This window comes from Gracilinanus agilis, chromosome 3 (assembly GCF_016433145.1).
Source record: "Gracilinanus agilis isolate LMUSP501 chromosome 3, AgileGrace, whole genome shotgun sequence".
NCBI lineage: Eukaryota > Metazoa > Chordata > Mammalia > Didelphimorphia > Didelphidae > Gracilinanus > Gracilinanus agilis.
Window position 1 is genome coordinate 211,202,036 of NC_058132.1, and position 6,359 is coordinate 211,208,394.

Here is a 6,359-nt window from a genome sequence, read left to right on the forward strand (position 1 = left end):
GCCCCCATTCAAGTGTGCTTCTTCTGCTATTAGCCATTAGGCAGGGAGAAGTCAGCAAACAAAAATACAAAGCTCTGGGTGATTAGTAGACTGAAACTAGTTATAGAATATACAGCAAACTCCAAAATTCACATGCCCAGAACATCGCCTGAGTATTGAATAAGATAATAAGCAATAGGTTTGAATCATTTTTATATAAGTAGGTATCAAATAAAGAAAAAAATTATTATAAAATAGGTAAAAATCAATGCAATTTATAGGGTAATGAAATGGCTCAAGGATATAGAGCTAAGCCTGGAGTCAGGGAGTTCAGGGTCCAAATAAGGCCTCAGAGACTTCCTAGCTGTGTCACCTCACTAGGCATGCCACTTAAACCCAACTGCCTAGCCCTTTCCACTCTTCTGCCTTGGAACTAATGCTTAGTATTGATTCTAAGAAAGAAAGTAAGGTTTTTTTTTAAATAAAGGCTATTTCTTTTCTATTTTCTACTAAGAAATCTACATCTATGTGTTTAGGTATATAATATTTTTTTAAAAAATATCTAATAAGATATGATCTAAGAATAATTTGTAATCCATCAGCTGCTTTGAGCACATTCTCAATCTGCTTAGAATAGGCTAGTTACAACAATTTGTGAAAAAGGAATTTATCCTTTCTGCCTTTTCGACTATGGATACCTGGTGTGAGTTTGAACTCAGGCTAGAAGTAAAGACAGTGTGAAGAAAATCAGTGGATAAATTTAGTCACAAGGGCAGAACAACAGCCAGAAAAATGGAGCAAGGTAGCCAAGAATATTGGGAGACAGCAGAGTGATTTTCTAGGCACTGTCCCCTGGGTGGCCCAGGCAAATTAGAAAACTATGATTGGTTCCTGAGAAATAATGTGTGAGAGTTAGTGGGAGGAGAAAAGACTTTATAAAGGAGGAAGTAGAGCTTGGCACACATGTTGATGATGCTGATTGGACCTATGATGAGTGAAGTGAGGAGTCCCAAAATGGCAGCCACAGATTAGCCAGCTAAGTACCTCTTTTCCTCCTCCTCCTCCCTTTGATTTAATAAAATTATTAATCTATAGCTAGTTTCTGAATTTTAATCCTTAAAAACTTAACAAAAAAGGTAGGGTAGCACTTGGTTAGAAAAACGTTTTAAGGATAAAATTTTATTATGAAATCTTTTATGCAGTCCTGTGCTTTTTTGTACCATCACTAGACCTAACAAAGAAACTCTCAAACACAGAAAGAAGCCTAAGATGAATGCTTAATTCCATGATACATAAAGGTATATTAAATATAGTAATATTAATATTAATGTAACACTTTAAGATTTTTCACAGTGATTTGTATATATTACCTCATTTGATCCTTATAACCATCTTAAGTGATAGTTATTCTTCTCCCCATTTTTAGGTGAGGAAAGTGAGGCTGGAGTTTAAGTGACTTTTTCAGGGTGGCATAGCTAATAAGTATTGAGGGCATAATTTGACTTATTACTTTAATGTTGTAAGTAAATGTGATTCATTTCAGTGTATTTCCTCTAATATGTTGAGTGAACCCATCTTGTCCTAGGAAGATAGGGAAGAAAATGGACTAGAGTTAGAATGGACAGGTATGAATGGATTACCATCTGAACTGTTAAAGAGAATGCCCATATCAATGAAATCAGAGATATGTTCAATTATTTGAAATATTTTCACCAGGACACAAATTGCAACCACCTTTATCTTAGTAAATGATTTAATGAGTTTAATAGAAACAAACATTTAAGTATTAACTATGTGCTACGTATGGTGCTATGTTGAGGAAACAAATAGAAATGTGAGATCATCACTTCTTTTATTGTGTTATTATTCTGTGGACACAAAACACATAGAAATATTCAGCCACAGATTGATGGCAAGGCCCAATGGGACTCAGGGTGAAATGGAAGGTCAGTTGGCAAAACTCAGGAGTCTAAACGTTTTAGCTGTAGGATAAATAGTAAATCAATTCTTTTATATTTCATACAGGCAACTGTAGGTCCATTGTGGCTACTAGTGGCTATAATTTGTATCTTTAAATTCTACAAAGCCATCAGGTCTTGGAAAAAGAAAATGGATAAATTAGTATTGTTTTAAAGTTTTAAAGTAAAGCCACTAATCAACTCATTAAATCAAAACCTCAGCAGATTGAGAGCAAGGCCCAGAGATGGGAAGTCTTGGGTTCAAAATCTGACCTTGGACATTTCCTAGCTATCCTAAGACAGGTCATTTAAACATCCCCCACCCCATTGCTTGGCCCTTAACACTCTTTGGCTTAGAACCAATATGTAGTACTAACTCTAAGATAGAAGATAAAGGTTTAAATGAAAGTGAGAGGAAATCTCAAAAAGATGCTGACTAGGTCCACTATAAATTTAGATTGCTAATAACAACAATAATAATAAAAGCTAGCATTTATATAGTACTTTAATATTGGCAAAAAGTTTTTTTTTATTTGACAGATTAGATCTGTGAAGTAGGTGCTATTATTAACAACAGAAGACAGATGTTGTGACTAGCCCAGAGTAGCCTAGCTAATAATTGTTTGAGATCATATTTTCTCCATATCTCTTTGTCCATTGTATACTTAAGTACTTCTAATAATTTTCTAATAACATTGGGACACATAGCAACAAGCAGACATTCTACTACTCCCTAATTTGTTCCACTATCCACAACTGTTCCAAAGCTCCTCTTCTCTCTTCAAGCCTCCTGTGGCACTTCTTTCCCCTTCCCTTTTGGTTGAACACTTTCTCTCACACCATCAAAAATATTGAAATCATTCTATGAGATCCCTTCCTTCCCTTATCCTTTTCTCAAACAATTCAGATGTCTTTCCTCATGATCTCCTTATTTACTCTGGTGCATATGATATGAGGTTGCTCTTCCTCTTGCTAAGGTCGATATCTCTATATGCACTCTTTATCCCTTCCCCTTTTGTCTTTTCCATCAGATTGCTCTCAACATCATTCTGACTCTTTTGTCTTCACTCTCTGTCTAATGGTTCCTATAAACATGGACATATCTCCCTTTCCTTAAAAAAATTGTTAATAGCATCCCTGCTAACTATTCTATTATATCTTGCTTTGCCTGCTTGGCTATACTCATTGAGAAAACCACCTAAAATCTGTCCCAAGATCTCTTCTTTTCCTTGCTGATAAATCTTGCAATCTACACTCTGTTATAAAAAAGTAAGTAATCTGAGTGCATCAATGAAGGCAATTTGGGTGTGAGGAAGGATATAGGGGATATAGGATGATTATAAGGTGATTGGAGGTGAATGAAAGTATGGGAAGGTATATAGGAGATAAAGGAAATGGGGTATGTAGGAGAGGGCAGCTCAAACAGGTTTATTCCCAGAGGCTTGAGACAGAGGATACAGGGAGAAAATTAAGGCCAGTAAGAAATGTTTAGGTTTTGGCTGGAGGGTTTCTCTTGTTAGTTTCAAAATCTCTTGAGGGAGGAGTCAAGAGGGCCCCTCCCTGCCAGTCAAACTGATTGCTGGAAGAAGCCTCAGAGAGGTACTTCCTGCCAAGATGGATGCCCCCAGCTCCCCTCAAGGAAATAGAAGAAAAATAATGCCTTCCCCTTGAGCCCTTGTCTTAATTTTCGACACAATGATTCACCAGAGGCTTTGAATAGGTAACGAGGGGATTTATTAATACCAGGGTAAGTCAGAAGGGAAGAGGGATTCAGGGTTTTCTAACTGCTGCTAGGGAGAGGGGTGATGGTGGGGGATGGGTCATGGAGAGGTTTAGACAGAGAGAGTCCGGCTCTCCCAGTCAGGAAGATTTGACTGCCTTTTAAGTAAAATCTCTATCAAATCATTAAAACTAGGGGTAACTTATTTGAGGATACTCTACTAGCCTATAGAAACTAAACCCACAATGTCTAATCACCAAGCCCTCCCTTCCACCAGGACCCAAAGGAAATTCAGGGAAGGGGACAGAGGGAGATGGGAGATTAGGGAGAGGTCCAGAGAAATGAGATAGGTCCAAATTTCCCCAAGACAAAATAAGCACAGGCCAAGGCCGAAGCAAAGCCAAGCTGAAAGGCCAAAGCAAAAGGCTCCCACCACAGCAAAAGCCAGAAGGCAAAAGCCCTGTCAGTTGGAACTTCACCTATATTTATAGCTTCAAGTCCTAACTGACTTTCTGAAGATTCTAAGATGTTTAACTGACTTTTTGTCACCATTAGAGATTACAGAAGCAAAATGTTTCTGTTAGCCAACCTTGCATTACACCTCCAAGGTTATGATTAAATTGAAACTTCTTTTTCCAAAGTTGCCAATTTTTTTTAATTGCCTGATTTTCCTTTTTTTTTAACCATTTCCACACTTGCATACTTTTACACATCCTCTGCCAATCTCAATCAATCACTTCCTCTTCCTGTATACCTTTAGAAATATTGACCCCTATATGTAATAGGTAGCTAGGGGACATAGTGGATAAAGTGCAGAGAATCAAGAAGACTCATCTTCCTGAATTAAAAACTTTCCTCAGACCCTTACTATGTAACACTGAGTGACAACCTTATTTGCCTCCATTTCTCATCTGTAAAGTTATCTGGAGAAGAAATAGTAAAGCAATCAATCACTTTGTCAAGAAAACTCCAAATGGGGTCACAAAGAGTCAGACATGACTAAAATGGCCAAACAACAAAAAATATGTGATAGATAGGTTGTTGTTGTAGTAGACAGGATATTGCCTTATGATAATAATTTTAATGTGTCCTTGATTATGTGGTTCATTCTTGATCTTTGTTTTCCCTTGGTCATTTTCTCTCTGTCTTAAAACATTATTCCCATGGGTCGATGCTCTTCCATTCTTCAAGGTTTCAGTTGTCACTAAATGCCCTCCTCCTGAAACAAGATGAGTTATTTCTCCAAGCACCAAATGCTTGCAGATAATACCTATTGTAAGAATCCCATGTCCCTTTATAGATTATCTCCTTTTTCTCATAGGAGCATTCATCAATGATATTCATCACTAAAATAAGATAGTTCTCTTTCTTCCTCTTCCTCTTTTCAATTATTCCCTTTGCTTCTTTATTTATTCCCCTATAGTCTGCCTTCTTTCTGAGAGACTATGTGAGTTATTTTCCCTTCATTGTTCACCTTTGACTTGATCAGGAACATCACATATTCCCTTCTATCTTCCTCCTTTTAAATGCCATACATTCTGTAATTTAGCCTCAAAAATCATTGATTTATTATTGTTAGGGTATTATAAGATTTACTCCATGGCATTTCAGGTATGTTTTCCGCTATCACTTCTATTTGACTTTTGCTTTTATTCTTGTCGCTTCCTGTACAATTATAAAGAATTTTTTTAATGATCCCAATTGCTATATTGTCATTGTTTCCTTGATCACTATATTTGTTTGTCTTTTTTATATTCCTCTCTCTCTTAGACAAGCACATACTTTCATTGGGGCTTGTTTTATTTCTGGGAATGTCTTCTTCACCGCTTTTGTATTTAATGCCAATCTTTTTTCATTCATATTTAGCTCAGATTTGCAAGGAAGGTCACCTTAGGCCGCTTCTTCAGCTCCTTTGCTCATCAGTACACATTTTTTCATGTATCCCACCCCCACCACTGTAGTTTCTCGTGAATGCAGAATATTCTTGTGTTTTTTTATTTTTCTTTCCTTTATGTCTGTTGATCTTTCTCATTGTCCTTTGAAGAACTTTTTGTTTGTCAGAGAAAATATTAAATTTAACCATTATGTATTTTGGAACCTTTATCATAGGAATCTGTTTTGGAGGTTTTCTGTGGATTATGTTTATTAGCAAGCTGTTTTCTGTGTTGAAAAGTTTTGGGTAGCTTTATTATTTCTTTCATAATGTTGTTCAGGATTTTTCATTTGTTGTGTTCTTTTAGGAAGTCCATAATCTTTAGGTTTTCTCTACTTTTCTTGTCTTTGAGATAAGATCAATATGTTTTCACTATATAGAAATCATGTTTTCTTTTAATGTTAATTTTTAAATTTTTCTCTTTTCCCAGGTTGTCTTTCATTTCCATGTATTTTCATTCCCAATCAGTAATCTTATCTTTTGTTTCTTTATTAAGACTATCTACTATAAAGGGCAGTTGGGTGGCTCAGTGGATTCAAAGCCAGACCTAGAGATGGGAAGGCCTAAGTTCAAATCTTGCCTGACACTTCTTAGCTGTGCAATCCTGGACAAGTTATTAGCCTCAAGCACCTAGCTCTTATTAATTTTCTACCTTGGAACCAATGCTCAGTATTGAGTCTAAGACATAACAGAAAGAAAGAAAGAAAGAAAGAAAGAAAGAAAGAAAGAAAGAAAGAAAGAAAGAAAGAAAGAAAGAAAGAAAGAAAGA